This window comes from Cornus florida, unplaced genomic scaffold (assembly GCF_030987335.1).
Source record: "Cornus florida cultivar Cherokee Brave unplaced genomic scaffold, ASM3098733v1 CherokeeBrave_3.0.0_Hap2_Chr06, whole genome shotgun sequence".
Classification (NCBI taxonomy): domain Eukaryota; kingdom Viridiplantae; phylum Streptophyta; class Magnoliopsida; order Cornales; family Cornaceae; genus Cornus; species Cornus florida.
Genome location: NW_026775576.1, coordinates 12,550,247 through 12,572,641, shown reverse-complemented (window position 1 = coordinate 12,572,641; position 22,395 = coordinate 12,550,247).

Here is a 22,395-nt window from a genome sequence, read left to right as displayed (position 1 = left end):
ATAGAGTGAGAGGCATTGGTGTTATCTCTTAGGACTTCATAGTGGTCATTAAGGTCTTTATTTCTAGCGTCATGGGACGATGAGTCAGGATAGACTCAAATCCTTCCTCGGGGAGTTGAGAATTTGCCTTGTGAGCCTCAAGGTGAGGTGCTCGTGTCTTGTTTTCTTCGGATGATAGTTTTAGGATTTGGATAGGTGTGATAACCTAGAATCCTTCTTGTGTTGACTTGGACAGCTCTTGCGAGCTATGGTTGTGATGTGAACGGTTTCGTGTAATTAATTGTGTTGGTGCAATTAATTACTCTCCCTTGTCTTTGGAGACTTGGGGTGTTATGTTAGGCTATGGTAGAATCCTGTAGAGTTCCTATTGAACTCATTGGCATTGGATTGGGGGTTCTCTTGTTGATGTCTCGTAATTGTTATCATTATCCATTTCGTTGTTGTCTTGTTTTGTGTAGTGTTGGGATTCCATTGGGGTATGGGTTGGTCTTGGGAAAGACTTGCTGACGCTATGGCTCGAGGACTTAGTGGTCGTTGGGGGGGGGGGGGGGGGGATGATTCCTTTCCTCGTGGTGAGAGATTGGATTCGTCCAAGTTTTGTGATACGCTTTCTGCATAGTGTCTTTTGAGAGGCATTCCATTTATTTCTTTTAATTTTACGAACTTGCCATTTGTATGATCATTTTTACATGTTTATGAGCCCATTGTTTTGGGGCGTGTCTTAGAAACATGTTTAGGATGTATAACTATGTGGTAGTTATATGAGGATGTAGATGATACGTTTTCTTATACATTTATGTCATTTAATGTTTGCGAGCATGCACTATGTGAGTATTTATTTTATACTGTTTCATCTTTCCTAAACTTATGTTGGGGTTTTGTGACTGTGGTTGTTGGGATAGGGACGTGTGAGCTACGTAGTAGACATGTGTTTTGAGGATTTTAGTTGTCCAGTATAGGAATTTTGACCCAGCGTTTTGTCTTTGTATGTAGCCTTACGGTAGGTCTACTTCAGATTTGTGCTTAGGTTTTCGGTTTTATGGGTGGCTTGAGGGCACGGACTTGTCAGGTTATGGATTCAGGACTGGTGTTATTGTGTCGTAGCATTTCCAGATGTGGGGGTTGTTAGAGATTTAAGGCCTTAAGCGTAACGGTGCCAATGACATTGTTGTTTGAGTTTTGGGATTAGCTACCCCCACTCTCGCGAATGCTTAGTTCCCATAGTGTTTTTGGTAATCATTCTTGACATTGACGTCATTTGTAACGAAAAGGTTCTTTTTGGGTTGACCTGTTGTGGCATGTTATGAACTAGTACCTTATACTGTTATGCTACTTTATTGACGAGTAAGTGTGGGCGGGTTCTAGTCATTGTTCATACTGTTATATCATTCTTAGCCATCTGTCTTGATTTAACTTGTCGTTGTCTTGGGGATTCTCTCGGTGATTGACTTTGGGTTAATATGCCGATTCATTTGGGTGGTGTTATGAAGTTCTTTGTTTTCGCGTTCCTTCGGATGATCTTCAAGCTTTTGGAGTTAACCTTATGATCTGTCCTTCAGTTTGACTTTGCTTTAACCTTGTTCGGTTTTCTTTTGTCTGTTCTGAATTTCGGGGACGAAATTCCTTTAAGGAGGGTAGGTTGTAATGACCTAATCATTTTCCTTCCTTCCCTTTTTCCTCAAATTTCACGGATATTTTTTTTCCGTTCATCTTTTCTTTTCCGAGTTCAGTTTCTTGTCATTTAGTGCCATCTTGAGTGCTCGATAACGGTTTCCGAGACTCTTTCTTTTGGATTGACAACTTCCTTTAAGAACGGAGTCATTTCCACATTTTCACTTTTGTGACACTATTCACTTTTGTTTTTTTCCCGTTCTCACTTTGTTGGCAAAACCTCACTTTTCGTTTTTGGATTTGATTCCGATTTTGCATGCATCCACAATATATAAATTCCATGCCATGTGTAAAATTTTGTAGAAAAACATGCTAGTTGCTTACTTTTACGTAAAGAGGTATGGATACATACTTCTTTGCATTTTTTCTTTCTTTTTGGGGTTTTAGTGTAATTATGTAAAGTAATTATTTTTTTACTTAGGGACCATTTTGCAATTTGATTTGAAGGATATTTTCAAAAATAACCTTTTTGCAATTTTTGAAAAGTGTGACATTTGTCACACTCTCATGGAGCCACTTGTTGGCATTGGGGTTGAGAGACTTGGAGGCATCATATTATGACATTTGGAGGGTGGAGATACACCCACTTGTTAGCCTATGATTGGTGCACTTGTTGGCTTGGATGGTTGATAAGTGTAGGCTTAGGATTAAGCCTACAACGGATTCTTGGATGAGTGATAAGTGTATTCTCCAAATTAAGTCTTGCAATTATTTTTGGGTTACCTTGGAATTATGTTGTTAAAGAAAGGCTTTTGTGCAATTGACTAAACTAGTGTGTGTTGACCTTGGTGTAAGACCACATAGTGAGTGGAGAATTTCTATTTCCTCCACTCACATTCTTTCACACTTGGTTTCATCATCTCCCTTTCTTGTAAAGAAAACCTTAGCCTCCACAGATGGAGCTTGGAGCTTTAGGCTTTAACCTTCATTTTTGAGAGCTTTCCACTGATTTCAAAGCTTGACCATGGGAATGGTTTTTGGTCCCCTCATCTTCCTCTTCATAACCCTAGAAGGGTTTAGCTTGCCTTGGAATCAAGATTAACAATCTTCTTGCGAGGTAGGGGGTGTTTTAGGATTTTGTATATGTTGCATTGAGTGTTTTTCATGATTATACAACTTGTTTGCATGCCTAGTATCAAATCTAGAATATTAGTAATATTTATATCTTTGTATGAGATTTATTTTACTGGGATGCATATAGCTTAGAATTGAATTTTTGGCATGAGGATAAATTATACTTTGATGTGCTTGTTAACATATATTAAATTGAAATTATTTGAATAAGAATTGTACTTTTTATTTAATAATTATCTTTTGTGAAAGTTTAATTCTCATGGATGTACCTTGCATGAAATTAACTTGTGTTATGCTTTTAAATTAAGTCTTGGCATGTTCATTAACATACTTTAATTTGAGAGCATTTGGATAAGTATGAAAATCTAGAGATTTTAATTAAAATAATTAATTAAAATCTATTTAATGGTTCCATTGGCCTAATTAAGTTTTTAACTTGATATTTGTGATGACTATGACTTGCATACTAGCATATGTTAATTTGGGACCATTTGATGTTGTTTTAGAATTTAGGGATTTGATTATCATGATTTAGTTAAATTCCATTTTTATTGTTCAAATAGCCTAATCAAGTTTTTGAATTGGTATATGCAATCACGATGCTATGTTGTTTAACATATGTTAATTAGAGGCCATTTGGTTGAGATTTGAAACTTAGAGAAATTAATTAGTTTACTTGATTAATTTCCATTTCTATTGCCTTATTGATTTAAATCATGTGTTTGACGTTGGTATTATGTTTAAAGTATGATTTTAGACTTGTATTAGATTCTTCAGTTCATATTTTCAATATTGAATTATATTGTTATAGCGTGTAATAAATCGCATACTTAAGATTCGACATGTGATGTTATTATAGCGTGTAATGAATCGCACTCTGAAGATTCGACATTGTCATCTTATAGTAGTTGTGGATTTAGAGCATGTATTGTGTGGTTTCAACCTACTTGTGCATGAAGGTAGTTTCGTGTACTATTTAATACATATATAAGTTGTTAGGTTATCTATTTTGGAGTCACTTGGGACATTGTTACTGAGACATGGCTAGAGTTTGGCTCTAGTACGGGAGATAGAGAGCTTCTTACAATATAGTGTGCACGGGGTGGTATTCCCAGCGGGTTAGTGCCCGGAATAACCGTTTCGGTCTTGGTTCAAGCCGGGAGTTACTGTCCAAGTCTCCACTATTTGATTTCACACTTTTAGATTTCTAGTTGATAACTTAGAAAATCTATGTCTTGATGTATGGTATTTGAAATTCTAATGATACTAAATTGCTATATTTTGTTGATTTCGCACTTTTAGATTTGAAGTTGATAACTTTAAAAATCTATATCTAGTTGCTTTGTATAGCATGCTTCTATATTGGTTAAATTGCATGGATATGGTGATTTATGTTTTGTTGTTCAAATGTAGCTTAAGAATGATCTTATAGATTCATTTGGAACATAGACGTTAGATGGCATGACCCACTTTGGTTGTTTTTATATATTAGGTTTCAAGTTAATAACTTTGAGAACTTATGTCTTGTTACCTTGTATAGCATGCTTTTATGTGGTTTGGATTGCATGGACGATGTGATTTATGCTACAAATGATCTAGGGTAGCTTAGGATGCTCCCTAAGTCTCACCCTTGACATAGATGTTAGGTGGCATGAGTCCTTTAACATGTTTCACCTTAAGGTGATAAAATTGTAAAATGCTAGGTCGATGCATGCTCATTTCCTACGAGTAGCTTTATGTTACTCACCCACGTAGTGGGGACATTTTTCAGGCACAAGGATAAAGGTTGGGGTTCTTATTATGCTTAGATATTTTTGAGGACTTGAAGGGTTCAATCCTTGTGTAGGTTGGCTTGAAATGCCACTTGCAGCTTTATATGTTAAATGTGTATATTTGCTTTTAATGTTGTAATGTGTGCCTAAGCACACTTTTTGATTCTCATTTTATATATATGACATGAAGCCAAGGGCCAAACTTCCTTTGGAATTACATATATGTCATGGATGTTAAATCTTGCCTTTAATGAGAATATATGAAAACTATACATTTTAATATGTCATTTTGCACTGGAGCATGCATTGTATATAAAATTCATCCATTAGCATTCAGTTATCACGTATGAAGTGTGACCAAGGGCTAAATGGTAATTTGCAATCATTTGTTAATTTTGGTTTTCAAAATTTCCATGTCAAGTTTATTTTTGTCTTTTTGGCCGTTGGGGGGTCGGATTTTGCATCGGCGGTATTCTTAAGCCATGGGTCATTGTAGCGCATCCAAATAGGTAAGTTACGTCTGCATGTATGGCCGTTTTTGTGAAAAACTCCTTCCTTGATGAAATGAGCCTCCTATGGGCTCATTTTGCATTTTCTTTTGCAAAAACTGTGCATAAGGCATTTTGGGGTTTTCACATGAAAAAAAAAGTTTGCTTTTGGTATGGTTGGCTAGAAAACATGATTTTGGGGGGGGAGGGGGGGGGGGGGGGGTTTCTTATTTTTGTTTTTTTTAAAAAGGCCTAGAAAGTCCTAAAAATCACATTTCAAATTCAGAAATCTGCTAAGCTTGTTGCAGAATGAGCGCTCCAAGAGGCGTACGAGTGCTCCAATGTTGGACAGAAATCTCGGGGCTATTTACGAGTGCTCCAAGCCCTTGGACGAGTGCTCGTGGTACTGTTCACGTGTGTGTGTGTGTGTGTCTTGGTTCAGCACTACACCTCCGACTTCAAGTTAATGTATCTCCTTCGTTTTAACTCCGATTTGGTCCGTTCTTGAGTCTAAATTGATAAATTTCAGACAACCTTTCCAATGGTACCAATATTAGTTTCAAATTCTATTTATAGGACAAGATATTCAATTTTAGTGAAGTAGTGTCAAGATTTGGTTCGAATCGGGATAGGGTTTCTTTTCCTTTGACTTCAAAACTTGATATCTTTGTTGTCTGGACTCTGAATCAAGTGATTCTTGAGTCTATCTTTATTAATTTTTTGTTGTCTTTCCGATAGTGTGCACGATGGTACCCATTTTAGTTTAAAATGACCATTTTGCCCTTGGTTATTTCTTTGGAGCGTTTTGAAACCCTAACACTGGTTTTTCTTCCGTTGAGTCACGGGACTCCTCAAAAGGTCATTCCTGTGTCTTAGGGATGATGTACATCTCTATAGACTTGTTCTTATTTAGCTTCCATATTTTGGATCCGTTTTGGGTCATCACAGGACACACTGGGTTGTAAAATCCAGGGGCGTTACATTTCCTTCTATGGTTATGAAGAGGAAGATGAGACAAGGCTTTTGTATTCCAAGCTCAATAATCTAAGGTGAGTGGAAGGAGGTCAAGAATTAAGTCAAAGCCTTAAACCAAGCTTGTCTTCAATGGTGGCTAGGTTAGGGTTCTTGAGAGGAAAGAGATGAATGAATAAAATGTAATGAAAACCCTAAGTTAAATATGGTGTGATTCTCCACTCACTAGGTGCTCTTGCACTACCTCTCATACACACACTTGTAAGACTAAAGGTGAGACACTTGTCATGAATCTAAGTAAACTTCCAAGATTTAATATCAAGCCTACACTTGTCAACCATCCATGCCGACAAGTGCTCCTATCCTAGGCCAACAAATGGGTGAATCTCCACCCTCCATGTGTCAAGGAGTTAAGCTTCCAAGTCTCCCCACCCCAATGCCAACAAGTGGCACCATGAGAATATGACGCTTGTCACATTTTCTTAAAATTACAAAAGGTCCTTTTTAAAAATATCTTCCAAATTAAATTGTAAAATGGTCCCTAAGATGAAAAATAATTACTTTGCATAATTGCACTAAAACCCCAAAAGTTTAAGAAAATTACCAAAAGTCATGCATCCATGCCCTTTATAAGAAAAGTAAACATTTAACATACTTTTCTACAAAAGTAAAAATATATATATCATGAAATTTAAATATCATGGATGTATGCAAGGCCGGAATCAAATCCGAGCACAAAAAGTGAGGTTATGCAAGTAAAAATAAAACATGAGAAAATGACGAAATAGAAAAAAATACGAAAAAAGAAATTACCGAAAAAAAAAAGGAAGGAAAATGACCAGGTCATTACAGAATCAATATCATAGAAGTTTTCTGAGTATGTGGTAAATTAAGGGAGCTGAAATACCTCAGAATAACACCTGTGGGAGTATACAACTTGAAGATGAAAAGAAGGCCTGTTTGTTGCTGATTTCCTGTTGCAATTTGGTGTTTAAGGAGGTCCATCTCTACAGTCTTGCTGTTCTTAAACACTACTTAAGCTAGGGTTTTAAAAGGTTGAGCTAATTTAAATCTCTAAGAGTAATATAACATGTTGTTTCTGCTGAGATTATGCATTAAACATGTTTATTACATTGAAATCAAGCTGAAGATCTGAGGTTTGAATTACTACAAGCTGAAATTCCAATTTTGTCCTTCAAGACTAGAGATATTTGTGTTTCTGCAGAAAATAACCTGCTGTGAGAGCTAAAACTGCAATGCACTTGATTGATTGATGTACTCTGCTTCTGTGAAATTACAGTTTTGCCTCTGAGAACAAAATCATAGCAAAGTTTTGTCTTGGAAAACACCTTGAACTGAAATTTAGTATTGTCTTGCTTTACATTGAGTATTATTGATCTGAGCAAGCTATATATGTTGAGAAAATGTTGTTGAAAGATACAGTGAGCCTAAGTTGATGCTGCATTGTACTTTGACCTACCAAACCTAACATCTACAGAATTGTACAAGACAAAATTTGAAGTTTCAGGTTAAGTCCTTGAATTGTGAACCTGTTGTAAGCTGAGATATATCTACATTATTATGGTTAGTGTGTTGATTAACTGAGTTAGTGTCTAATGAGTTAACTAAGGCAATGAAGTCAAAGAAAGGGTGAATATTGAAGCTAGATTGTATATTTACTATTCTGCCCATTGAAATCTACTATGAAGCTAGTTGTGGACTGGTTACTTCTCCTCTTGTTGTGCTGATTGAATTCATCATTCAAGCAAGATTATATTGTGGTTTCAAGACTGTGAAAGCATTAAAAAGAGCTGAGGTGAAGTTGTACTATGAAATGACCTTTGTACCCTTTTTCTCTAAGGTTAAAGCCTCTTGGGAGCTGAAATTGTGTTACCTTGCTTATCTAATTGAGTACATCACTTAAGCAAGTGTACTTGGTTGAGACAAAGCTGTGAAAACCTAGTTAGATCATCAAATGAAGGTGTATTGGGTTTTGATCGATCTATCCCTCTAGATGTAGAGAAGTTAAAGCTAAGGTTTCACTTTGTTCTTCACTTAAGGCTGTATATTGCATTCCTAAATTGTGTTGTAGCTTAAGTGTATTATACTTGGTGTATTGACATTTCATTGTAAATGGTAGTGAGGCTTTGATACCTCACCCCATTGTTGATAAAGCTATTGAGAGCTTTAGGGTCCAAGCAAGGTTGCTTAGGACAAGGGGAGTGTTTGTGAGCATATTGGTGAGCTAGTGTGTGTGTATTGGTTGTGAAAACTAGTGTCTATTCTTGTACAAGGGTGTGTGCAGAGACTGAGACAACTAAGTGTGTAACAAGGTACATATAGCTAGTGGATAATTTATTGGCTGAGGCCAAGAACCAAGGTTTTTCCCTATTAAGAGGGTTTCCTTGTATATCTTGTGTCATGTGCCTGATTTGTGTTTGATTGATTTTGTTGACTAAGAAGAAAAAGCTTAATTAGACCAATTCACCCCCCTCTTGGTCCAACAATTGGTATCAGAGCTTTTGGTCTATATATCTAAGGACTTAACAAGCCTATAACAAAGATTTGGGTTAATGAAAGAGGGTCAATTCATTCACCTATCTCATTTATTTGATGGTGTTGATTTTGACACTTGGAAAATTAAGATTGAAGCCTATCCAATGTCACATTCCTATGATGTGTGGCATGTTGCCACAAAAGGGGTATCCAAGCTCAATGAAAAAGAGATTACAAATGATTTAACGGCAAAACAGATTATATTTAGGGGTTTCAAGTATTATAAACTCATTAAGGTTGAGAACTGTCAATCTTCTAAGGATGTGTGGGACTCACTCAATTCAATATATGATGTCAATGAAGATTTTGAAGTCTCAGGAACATTCAATAGTGTAAGAAATACTATGGCCATTTAGTGTTACAAAGATGCAGCTCAAAGAGATGTTGATGTAGAGAATTTCTGTACTAATATCTTCAAGTGTGAACTTTCAACTTTACTCTCCTTCTCTCTTATTGTGTTCAACATGGTAATGATCAGGTTAAAGGACTCCTTGTGGAAGAAGAGAAAAGAAGATAAATGTCTTCCAATGCTCATGATAGATCAAATGGAATTTGAATAAGATTCTACTGATGGGGTTGTTTTCATTACAAATAAACTTACACTTCTTTGTCACAAGAAAAAAAGGCCAGAAGATTCATTAAAAATGTGGAAGAATGTCTTTGACAGAAGGTTATTAAAGAGCAATCTCAATATTATAGACAACCCACACTTGGCTGCAAAGTATAAGAAACACTTCAGTAATATCAAGATAATGAGGCCAGCTTATAAGCTATCCTCAATGAAATTGTTAATGTATACAATTCCCAGGATCTGTAACAAAAGTAGTAAATGGATTTGAGATGACAAGTGCTTAAGTCAGTCGAAGATAAGGTCAAAAGTTTAAACTCAATGCAGTGGTGAAGAAATCTTAAGGCTGTCAATATTTGCAAACACTCACATAATAAATTCCAGGTTTCATTGTTCTACAAATTCAAGAATCCTTAATTTTAGATTGATTCAAAGATTCACACAGCTTCAAGACTTTACAAGACGACCTCCACTCAGAGATAAGGGCTTCCATGGTTATTATGGTTTCATTGTTTGCCAGTTGCATAAATCTATAAGACCTCCTCCCCTCAGAGACAAAATCTTCAGTGACTATTGAATGTCTTATGTTGTTGTTTTGATGCTTCTATTACTTGGTTTGAAAGGATAAAGGCACTTGAAATTAGTTTGGAGCTCAGATAAATTAAGGACAAGTGTAATTCATCGCTCTACATCTGCAGAAGGGACTTACATAACCTCACTCAAGCTGGTATCAATTTTCATATCTCAAACCTGCCTTATTCTTCAATATATGTGCATTGCTAATGTTTTTGGACTTACTGCTGCTATATCTTGATGCTTCATGGTTTATTATCATTTTATCATGCTTATAATGTTTAACCAAGGATGTGCAACTAAAGAAAAGTTCAGAAAGTTGAGTCTTATACTTGTTGAACCACTAAACCCTTGCTTGAATAGGGCTTTTGGCTGAGTTTGACTTAAACTGTGAAACACTTACGAAACTACTTGTTGTGTGTGTGATGAACAACATCAGAGCAAGTTTGTATAAGAGATTCAAGTTTTGAAAATTGGATTAAGGTCTGTTTAATATCAAATTCACAGTTCTGCCCTCAGTTTGCTTATTTTTGAAAAAAATTACTGAGGCTTGTTTTACTTGTTGAATAATGAAATATCAAGTGTACTTAATTATTCTTATCATCTGAAAATTTGTATAATGGTGATTTAAGTCCGTGAGAGTCCTGTTTCAAGCTGAGAAGTTTCAGAAGACAATTTCTTCTTTCTTATCAAAGACACTGAAAATGCAGCATCATAGAAACAGTCTAAGAATAGTTTTGGGGACTATAATTCATATATCTATTGTTGTACTTAACCTTTGGGTTTCATTGTGAAGATACTACAAGGTTGTGAGAGTATTGTTTAAGCCTGCGACCCTACAAAATACTGGTTATATCCTTGGAATAAAAGCATTACAGCAACACCAAAATTAACTCTGCAGAGAGCTGTTCTGTTACTGACTTTAGGCTGCAGAACTCTGTTATTGCTATGCTAAATGAGAACACTACTTTTTTAAGTGTGTTATGAGTATATGAAGTTGTTAATGATGAATTTTTTCCAGAAAAATGGGTTAGTGTATGTTTTGAAGTCACAAACCTCACCAACAAGGGTTTCATGTCTTATTCAGTGAGATTTGTGAACTAAAATTATACTACATTATGATCTTCCTCAGAGTGTGTGTAGAAGGATGATATAAGTTTGTGAGAACTTAATCCATGCCTGGAACAGTGTTAAATTCCAAATTTACCTCTCAGTTGAGACAATCTGCAGAAACTGACTGAGTGCAGCTTTACTGAACCTGCAGTAAGGTGTTTTGTTACTAAACTTAATCTACATTGCTCTATATTTGCCTAAAAAGCTTGACTATTCATTTGAGCAATTTTTATTTACTGGACTGAAGCTATGGAATATATTGGTTAAGGGAGAAGTTTAAGTGTTCTGAGTTTTAGCTGCCATATTCTTGAAAGCTCATTGTACAACAGAATTATAATTTAACCCCTTTGGAGCATCTCTCACTGTTTATCCCTATGCCCTTTTCACTTTCAATGTCAAAAAGGGGGAGAATTGAAGCTTGAAGTGATTTTTGGGGTTTTGTCATTAAAAGGCAAAAGGGGGAGTTGTTGGTTCTATTGTTTGCTCTTTTAGTGACAAAAGAAGATGTTATTTGAAGTGCTATCATCTAGGGGCTGTTTGGCAACTACAAGATCACAAGGGGTATTTATGTCATTCTTCACATGTATATGGTCAACCTATACTTGCTTGAGATGGTGCATTATGTATTAGAGCTAAGTTAAACAATTCTAAGGACTTAACTGTGGTTACAATTTAGTGTGTGACTTATATACCACTGAAGGGCATTTCAGTAATTGTGTTCACTGACTCAAGGGTATCTTGGTTACTCTATTTTGTTGAGACAATTTGGAACCCTATGGTGAAGGTGCATTGCAAAAATAGCCTTGTATTCATAATAAAAGTCATTATTTCATTACATTCAACAAGGGATAGTTCCGGAAGGTTTGTGTACAAACTGTGCTGAGAATTCACCACTGCCACGTAGCATTGTGGTTCAGCAAAGAGAAAACTGTGTAGTGAATTCGTTGGCCAATGTTGAATGGATCTCATCCATATTAGGGTTACAAGTTGAAGACTATAAATACAATGTTATAGCAGCAGCCTACTTTAAGCCTCATTTGCTGAACTTTACAAAACTCTAGAGAGGCTGCATTTCAAGAAGTCTTTGAGAGACACTTGAGAGAATCAATATCATGGAAGTTTTCTAAGTATGTGGTAAATTAAGGGAGCTGAAAATACCTCAGAATAACACCTGTGAGAGTATATAACTTGAAGATGAAAATGAGGCCTATTTGTTGCTGATTTCATGGTGTAAATTCGTGTTTAAGGAGGTCCAAACTTGCTGTGAGTACTCTAAGAGCTGGAGTTATGCTTGAGCAAATGTGTTACAACTATTCTAAGTGACCACAAGCACCTAACATCACTACAGTAAGTTTTGGTAACTCAAAACTGCTATATCAAATTTTCTGGTGCAAAATAGCCTCTGATATGAAGTGTGAATATGGATATAATTCTAACAAATGTGTTTATAGCTTCTGAGCATGATTGAAATAAGTAGATACAGCTATTTAAATTAAGAGTTGAAATAAGAAACCATCTCTACAGTCTTATTGTTCTTAAACATTACTTAAGCTAGGGTTTTAGAAGGTTGAGCTGATTTAAATCTCTAATAGTAATATAACATGTTGTTTCTACTGAGATTATGCATTGAACATGTTTATTACATTGAAATCAAATTGAGAATCTGAGGTTTGAATTACTATAAGCTAAAATTCCAGTTTTGTCCTTCAAGACTAGAGATATTTGTGTTTCTGCAGAAAATAACCTGCTGTAAGAGCTGAAACTGCAATACACTTGATTGATTGTTGTATTCTACTTCTGGGCTCATGTAATTTGATTATATCAGACTATTACCATCATGACCAGGTATATTTAGCTATGAAATTACAGTATTGCCTCTGAGAACAGAATCATAGCAAAGTTTTGTCTTGGAAAACACCTTGAACTGAAATTTAGTATTATCTTGCTATACATTGAGTATTACTGATCTGAGCAAGCTATATATGTTGAGAAAATGTTGTTAAAAGCTACAGTGAGCTTAAGTTGATGCTGCATTGCACTTTGACCTACTAAACCTAACATCTGCAGAATTCTATAAGACAAAATTTGAAATTTCAGGTTAAGTCTTTGAATTGTGAACCTGTTGTAAGCTGAGATCTATCTACATTATTGTGGTCACTATGTTGATTAACTAAGCTAGTGTCTAATGAGTTAATTAAGGCTATGAAGTCAAAGAAAGGGTGAATATTGAAGCTACATTGTATATTTACTGTTCTGCCCATTGAAATCTACTATGAAGCTAGTTATGGACTGGTTACTTCTCCTCTTGTTGTGTTAATTGAATTTATCATTCAAGCAAGATTATATTGTGGTTTCAAGACTGTGAAAGCATTAAAAAGAGCTGAGGTGAAGCTGTACTGTGAAATGACCTTTGTACCCTTTTTCTCTAAGGTTAAAGCCTCTTGGGAGCTAAAAGTGTGCTACCTTACTTATCTAATTGGGTACATCACTTAAGCAAGTGTATTTGTTGAGACAAAGCTGTGAAAACCTAGTTTGATCATCAAATGAAGGTGCATTGGGTTTTGACAGATCTATCCCTCTTGATGTAGAGAAGTTAAAGTTAGGGTTTAACTTTGTTCTTCACTTAAGGCTGTATATTGCTTTCCTACATTGTGTTGCAGCTTAAGTGTATTATACTTGGTGTATTGACATTTCATTGCAGATGGTAGTGAGGCTTTGATACCTCACCCCATTGTTGATAAAGCTATTGAGAGCTTTAGGGTCTAAGCAAGGTTGCTTAGGACAGGGGGAGTGTTTGTGAGCATATTGGTGAGCTAGTGTGTGTGTATTGGTTGTGAAAACTAGTGTCTATTCTTGTACAAGGGTGTGTGCAGAGAGTGAGACAGCTGAGTGTGTGATAAGTTACATACAGCTAGTGGATGGTTTATTGGCTAAGGCCAAGAACCAAGGTTTTTCCCTATTGAAAGGGTTTCCTTGTATATCTTATGTCATGTGCTAGATTTGTGTTTGGTTGATTTTGTTGACTAAGAAGAAAAAGCTTAATTAGACTAATTCACCCCCCTCTTGGTCCAACAATGTACTTACTTCCACTAATACTTGTATTTCTGGTAGGGCAACATAGGTCCACATTAATCAAGTCAAGTGGTCTTGAGGTGTTAATTTCTTTGAAGGGGAATGAAACATTGGTTTGTTTCCCTTGCTGGCAGGCTCTGTAGGTGTGGTTTTCTTTGAATTTTAGTTCAAGTAAACCTTTTACAGCTTTTAACTTCAAAATCTTTGAGATATTTCTTGAATGAATATGCCCTAGTCTCTTGTGCCACAGAATAGCTTCGTCAAAGGTTAACAGGTTTCATTAAGTTATGTGTGCTTCTTCAGTATTTGTATAGACATTTCCAGATGATCCAAGGGTAAGAATAGAACTTTCAGTTATCCTTATCAAAACACACCTTCTTGCCACTGTCACATAATTAACTCACACTAAGTAGATTGTGTTTGAGTCCTTCAACAAATAAAACTTCAGTGATCTCAGGTAGTTCTCCAATCTTAGCCTTTTGATTGTCTCAAAAGACTATATTACCACCATTAAATTTCTTCAGAGATAGAAACCTTCAGCCATCACTTGTCATGTGCATTAAACAACCACTGCCAACATACCATCTGTTATTAGAATTATAAGCCTTAAAGGCTGTGTAAACCAACATACTCTAATTCAGATTCTTAGGTAGCCATGTCATCTTAGTCTTCACAAAGGAGCCTTTGCTTCTAACTTTCTGAGCTTGAAGTAAGTCTACTTTCTTCATGTACATCTTAGTCGCCTTGATGTTTCTCATAGTTGTAGTAACAAAGTCACTTCTGTTGAGTTTTAGGGTGTGATAAGTGTTGTCAAGTATATCATACTTAGACCTTATTAGTTTTATAATGGGGAACCTTTCATATACTTCACTAGTTGTAGCTTTTACAAACACAGAGTGAGTTTGTCTGGTCTTGGCTGCAGTATCACAGATGTAGCCAATGCCTATTTCGCCAATTTTCTTTGTGGTATACTTCCAAATCTCTACCATTTTTAGTGATCTCTCTTTAAGAGCCTGTGAAAGCTCTTCTTTACACCTTTCGGTAGTCCACACCTTGTTAGATATGGCTTCAAAAGACTAAACATAGTAATAGAAATTGAACACAATGTTGACTGTTTTAGCCTGAAGTGCTTTGTAAGTAATTGTTTGGACCTCAGCAGCTTTGAGTTAAGCTTCTTGATTTGAGACTTCTGTTGATCGTACTTTATAGACAATCTTTCACATTTTTCAAGAATTTCCTCAACTGCAGTGTCACTAACTTCTTCCACTTCACCTTGAACTTGAGAGGTTTCAAGAATAGCCATGAATAGATATTCATCTTATTGACCTTCTTCTGGTTTATCCTCTTTAGGAGCAACATCCCAGTCATTGATACGAGTCTTCCTTCTGGTTTTGCCCCTTTGAATTAGGACAGTTGGCTACATAATGGCCAGAGTTAGGTTTTGTGTTTGTGTCCTCTTCTTGAACCTGTATTCTCTGAACTTCTTAGCCAAGTAAGATACTTTATCTTCCTTAAGATCATTATCTTCAGACTTTAGTTCATCTTCTTCAATTATTTCTTTGGCTTTAAGAGCAGCTTCTCTTCTGTGTTAAATAAGGTCACCAATTCTAATCTAATAGACTATGAGTGAGGCTTGAAGATCATCAATATTCATTAGTAACATATATTTATCTTCAAGCATGGTGACTTTAGCATTGAATCTAGAGGCCTCGTAATCTTCAAAGTGGGGTTGGTCATCTTCATCCAAATGAGATGTCAAAGGACAATCCCAAGCCGTGGCAATGTCATTAATGGTGAATACATAAGGCATGCCATAAATGGTATTTTTGATCGCATTCGGCTTTGTACATGAATAGGACATATTAGAATAAAATTGCCGGACCAGACGCGAAAAAAATGCATGAGTACATGGTTTGCACAAGGCACTAAGGCCACGGTCCTTCAAATTTTGGACAGACCAAGCCATCTCATGATTGGTCTTGAATTCATCCCTTATGACAAATTTTGCTTCAAATTCAATTGGCCATTCAGACCAAACCAGGGTAGGAACCTCTTGGGAAGTCCCTTCGGAAGAGCAAGGGCGCTTGGAAGCAATTTTGGGAGCCATTTGGATGAAGAGATTTAGTTCAGGAATTTTGTCGAACATGTGGTATGCAAGACTAAAAATCAAATAACAAGAATAATGTGGAAATGGTTAAAACCTGAAAATTTTGACCTGTAATTTCACCACAATAAACCCCAAACACAATGACAAATTTCCACAATATGATTTCCCAATCTCTGTTAGATACCCATGAAGTGAAAGAGTAGAAGAAAAGAGAGAAACTTACCCCAAAAAGAAGAGCTCCCAACCTTATGTGCTATGAGAAGAACAAGATGAAAATAAGGTTTGGTAATACAGAAGAAAGATGGAATAGAAGAGGAATGAAGGGAGTATGAGGTGAAAGATTGGTGAGGTTAGGTTTTCTTAGAGTGTGGGTTGAAGAGTGAATGGTATGAAATGATTTAAAGGGCATGAAATTTGACAAAGAAGTGGGCTCAAAAATTTACTGGGCCTTGGCATGTGCCAGCTACGGGCTGTGGGCCCCCGCAAGATGTCAAGGATTGCATGCAGCACAAGGCATATGCGTAGAGAAAAGATGGCTGTGGCACTTGGTGGTCGCCCGCCAGAAGCCGCGACCGCCCACCAAATTAGCCAGGGACTGTTTTTTTATTTTGTCCGAACAGGGGGTGAGCCGAGCTCCAAAAATTCTCTAATTACAAACTTAAAGTCCTTAAAAATCACCATTTCATAAATTCATTCCTATTGTCATTATAGGAATATAAAGTGTATAATCATGTCAATATGAATTCTAAGACAAGTATGCATATCAACATAATTATATATGCAAATGAAGATCACATATATACAAGATGAATTCCCTAAATCGAAAGATAATTATAACATGTCTACTTGATCTAGGCTACATCAACTCCCTAAGAAGGGAGTTAGTTCCTTATAGACATGGCAGCAGCTCCAAGGAATGAAGAAGAAGAAGAATTCCACTCCAGCCCCATGGATGCAAAACTCAGCATAAGCCCTAAAATCCCCTCTTTCTTTTTAAGATAAATTCAATAATAATTCAATGATCCTCCCCCTATAATAAACCAAAATAGGCTGCCAAAACCTTTCAAATTTGAAACTTTCAGTTCCCTAATTAAAGGGAACAACCTTTGACCAAGAAAGAGTGGGACAACTCAGCATTTTGGAAGAATTCGTATGTGACATTGGGCTCCAGTTTTGACCCCTTAAATATGGAAATTTTATTTCCATTAAAACATAAAGTATTTAGGGTTGTGAATCAAATTTCCATGTCATTAAACCATTTAACAATTCGACTTGTAACCAGAGAGATATGGTCAAATACCACAGGGGTGCAAAGCTGAGTTCTGCCAGCCTTGCAGCATGTTGGTGTTCTCTTGTTCTCCATTTTTTACCATTCAAACATGGGAATTGGAATTCTATTAAAACATTAACCACATAGAGATATGAGTTAGATTTTCACAGATCAAACGGTTCATCATTTGGAGTTCGGAGCAGAGAGTTATGGCCATTTTACCAAAGGTGCGCAAAGCTGGCTACATGCGCGCTCGCGCGAGACAAAGCCATGGCAAGCTGTGGGCAAGGCAATGGCAACCCGCGAGTGGACATCAAAGTGGTAGTAGGCTGGAATTTCATATTTGCCAAACGGAGCCCGGGATGAGCCCAAAAAATTGTGTAATTACAAACTTAAGCTCCATAAGGCCCTAGACACCCAGAATGACCATCGGAACGGAATTCGGAGCCTTCCTATGAAAGCGCTATTTTTATGGTCCAAAATAATGGTCTTTATTGCATTTTGAGGAGAAAGCCTGAAAATAAGAAAAACATAAAAACGCATATAAGGTATGCAACATCAATACAAAAATGGATTAAGATATGCAATTAAGGGCGCTTGAATATGAAATATTCGGCGTTTATCAGTAATCTTCTTACATACTTCAGATTCTTTGACGTATTCACCAAGATCCTTCATGTTATTAACTATCTCATTGATTCTGAATAAGTAATATGCTATAGCTTCGATTTCCTCTATCTTATAGCTTTCATATTGAACCTTTAGAAGTCGATTCTGAATAAGTAATCTGTTATAGCTTCCATTTCCTCAATCTTACAGCTTTCATGTTGAAGCTTTAGAAGTTGTATCTTGTTCTCTTTGATTATATTATTCCCTTCATTAGCAGCCTTAAGAGAATCTCACATTTCTTTAGCTATCTTACAATTTTTAATCCTTATGAACTCTTATTTTTTAAGAGCACAAAAAAGTACATGTTTTACCCTTCCATCATTAACCAAAGTAGCTCTGTCATCTAGAGAATGATTAATTGGATTGAGAACAACAATGCCAAACACAGTGGCATGTCAAACATCATAAGATTGAGACATTAGAAAAGCTTCCATCATAGTCTTCCAAGAATCATAGTTAAAACCATCAAACCCTGGTGCCTTGTTAGTGACTTGACCTTCTTTCATTGCTATGATCAATTACAGGCTTATTAGAACCTTATTATGTAGACCAAATCTCAAATTCCAATTATTGGACCAAGAGGTGGCTGAATTGGTTAATTTCAAATCCTTCTTCTTCACAGCAAGATCAATGTTGACAAGCAAATACAATGAACACAAGGTGTACATGGAAAACCCTCTCAATAGGGGAAAACCTTGGTTCTTGACCTCAGCCAATATAAGCTCCACTAGTTGTATGCAAGTAATTACAAACTCAGTTGTCTCACACTCTGTATACACCCTTGTACAAGTTGAAACACTAGCTTTCACAACCTCTACACACACACAAGCTCAACATAGTGCTCATAAGCACTCCCCTTGTCCTAAGCACCCTTCTTTGGACCCTACAAGCTCCACAACTCACCAAATACATATAAAAGAATGAATATCAACAATATTTAAGTATGCACAAAAGATAAGAGTGGTTGTGCAGCTCAAAACAACAATCTATAGCCTCAGGAATACCTTTTGCTGCAACTAGGGTATAAGGGGCCGAATTAGAAATTCATGTCCCCAAAAATTATGAAATCAATCCCATTGCCTTATATCACCATTACAAAAATGCTTAAATGATAAACAAGAGAATTATAGCATGTGAATCACAATATAACATCAAGAAGGCCTTGACAGCAGCTTCACAATGAAGAACTAAGGTTTTGGTAGGTCAAAACCAAAGGTGACCAAAGTTCTGTCTAAAAACCAACTTCAACAGCCTTGATTCATCAAAATAAACTTGCAAGCATGTAGATCAAACATTGTATAGCAAGATATAAATAATCTATATATGACTCACAAGGCTAAATAAGAAAATAGCTTAAATCACAAGTCTTAGAAGTGAAATTCATCTGCAGCAAAGCATAGCTTAAAAACAAGTGCTCAACAAATATAAATAGCTCAAATATATATGTCTCAACTTTGACTTTGCACCACAGCAACCTTAGGCCTAAAGTGAACATTAAAACCAGCCCTTGCACCAGCAAAACATGACAGCAAATGGACTATATGATGAACACAGCAACAAGGATCAATTTAGTGACATTTTTATGAAGATTTTAGGTTCAGATCATTATCAAGGACCTTAGAAATGTTGGTTCATATGAAGCTCTCGAGATAGGTTCAATGCAGGTTATAATTAGGGTTTTTCAAGAGGCTTGCTTCTACAGAATGGCTATCATAGTATATATATATACAAGCATACAATGCTAGTCCTACTACAATAAGGATATACACATGGCACCTATAGCCAATCATTGGAGAGAGAATATTCTGACATTCTTCTTGTGAATAGACCACACTACCCTTGACAACTCAGCTAATTTGTTTTATAGTGTACCGAAAATTACAGCTCACTATATCAAGGTTATACAACAAAATTGATCTTTAACAACACATTTTCAACAACAGACTTACATGGTATGTTGTAAAAAGGGTTTTCTACAATAGGCCTACATGGCCTATTGTAGAAAGGTATTTTTTAACAACAGGCTCACATGGCCCATAGTGGAAAGGGCTTTCTACAACAGGCTCGCATAGCCTCTTGTAGAATGGTACTAGAAAAATTAAGTTTCGAGGTCAGTTTTGTCATTGCTGCGCGCCAAGATTATTTTTAGTACTCCTCTCCATCATCGCTCACATCCATCAAACAAAACCTAACCCTCTCTCGAATCCATTAACGAAACCCTAACCCTTTTTAAGCCCAAACAATACTTTTCCTCAGTCACAGGGAATAATTGTCTGGAGCTTCGATCGCGTCTTTTGCGAGTCCTCTCTCTTGAATCCATCAACGAAACCCTAACCCTCTTTAAGCCCAAATAGGACTTTGCCTCACAGAGGATAATTGTCTGGAGCTTGGATTGTGTGTTTTGTGAGTTTAGGCTTCAAAGGAAAATTACCCTGGTATATACGCTTATTCTCCTTTATTCCTTCCCTAAACTCTCATCTTTGTTCTTCTTCTTTCTTTCTTCCCTAAACTCTCATCTATTTTCTTTTTTTTTTCATCATGCACAACAAAGTTATTTCTTCAAGCATGGTGGATTAGTCAACTCTCTCTAACATAGGTATTATTTTTTTAACTTTCTATTTCAAATATCTCTGCATTCTTTTAACAATTTGTAGAGCCTCTCTTTGTAAATGTTACCATGTGGGGATAATTTCAATCAATCAAGTGTCCATTGTCATTACTTTCTGTTGAGATTATTTTAATTCTTATGCTATGTACATATTTACTTGATTTGATACTCATAATGAAAAATGATACTATTGCCCCTTGGTATAAGTTGTTATCAATTGCCAAAAAAAGAAAGAATATTTTTTATTTTTATTTTTATTTTTATTTTTATAAATAGAACAGAAGTAGATGTGCTTTTTTTTTCCCTATTGAACTAAAAATTGTCCAATATTATACATTTAAATTTTATGGATTATGTTAGGAATTCCATTTTAATGGACATGCCTTTTACTATGAACATACAAAGGGAAGAATTATGGATTGCCACTTCATCTTGGTTAATTAATTAATACTAATGTTATTATTTAATCATATTAATTTTTGTTATGTTAAATTTTTATACATAGGCAATTAATTCTCTAAGAGTTTGTTGATGGTGATGGAACAATTAATGGGACATTTTTACGCCTAGTTCTTAGAAAGATCAACTAAAGTCACATGGTCTTATTTTGTGCTTTACTTCTCTCTCTTTTATTAGTGGTAAAATCACTTATCTAGCAAAGGAGAAAAAAATGTATGTGTATCAGGCTCTCCAATTTTGTTAATATTCAACTACTCCAATTCATTAACTCGTGTTCTAAATCATATTTTTCAAGGACTGAGCTCTAAGACACCAAATGTGGTGAAAATGCGATAATGCAAAAACCCGAAAGTGAAACAAAGTCAAACGCCAAAGCTTTAGAAAGCTCTCTTGAAACACTCATTGTAACGACCCAGTCATTTGCCTTCCTTTCCTTTTTCCTGAAATTTTACGAATGAAATTTTTTCGTTTAATTTTCTTTTCTGAGCTCTGTTTCGTGTCGCTTAGTGTTATCTCGAGTTCTCGGAATTGGTTCCTGAGACTCTTTTCCGTGGATTGACAACTTCCTTTGAGGACCGAGTCATTTTCACATTTTTCGTTTTTCGACACTATTCACTTTTCGTCATTTTCCCTATTTCGTCCTTTTTTCCTATTTTGTCTTTTCCCTGTTTGACACTTTGTTGGTGTAACCACACTTCTTGTGTTCGGAGTTAGTTTTTGACTTCATGTATCTCCATCTTGAGTGGTTTCCACGAAATACGTATCTTTACTTTTGCAAAAAAATACTCTGGTTGCTCCCGGTGTCCATAGGGATATGGATGCAAAGTCCTTTGAAATTATTTTCATTTCTTGGGGTATTTTTCATAAATATCTTTTGAAGATATTTTATTTCAGGGGTATCTAAGAAAATATCTTTTGGAAGATATTTTCATTCTGGGGCAGTTTCGTAGTCAACCCTTTTTGTAGGGGTTATTGTGCAATTAACGAAAGTTATTGCAAAATGTCTCGTCTAGCGCTTGGATCCTTGTACGGGATTTATTTTCACATTTTGTTGAGTCGTGGACTCTTAGAATTCCATTCTGGTCATTTTTCTCCAGTTTCATAGTTTCTGGCCTCGGTTTGCGCCAAACTTGTTTTGGGTATAACTTTCTACTCGAGACTCAGTTTTTGACGCCGTTTCTTCTATTGTTCATATTTTATCATTTTAAATCTTTTTTGTTCACACAATTTTCCCATTTGAGTGCGTTTGCTCAAATTTTACTTTTTCAAACCCGGCGGGGCCCGTTCGGGGCACTTTTTGAGGTGAGATATTCCATTTTTCATCTTCTCCCCTCTTCATGCACGACCTGGAGCTCCCATGGCAGCCCAAGGGGTGCTGCCATCTTCTCTCTCCTCGTTTGGTTCACTTTTTCTTGATGGAAAG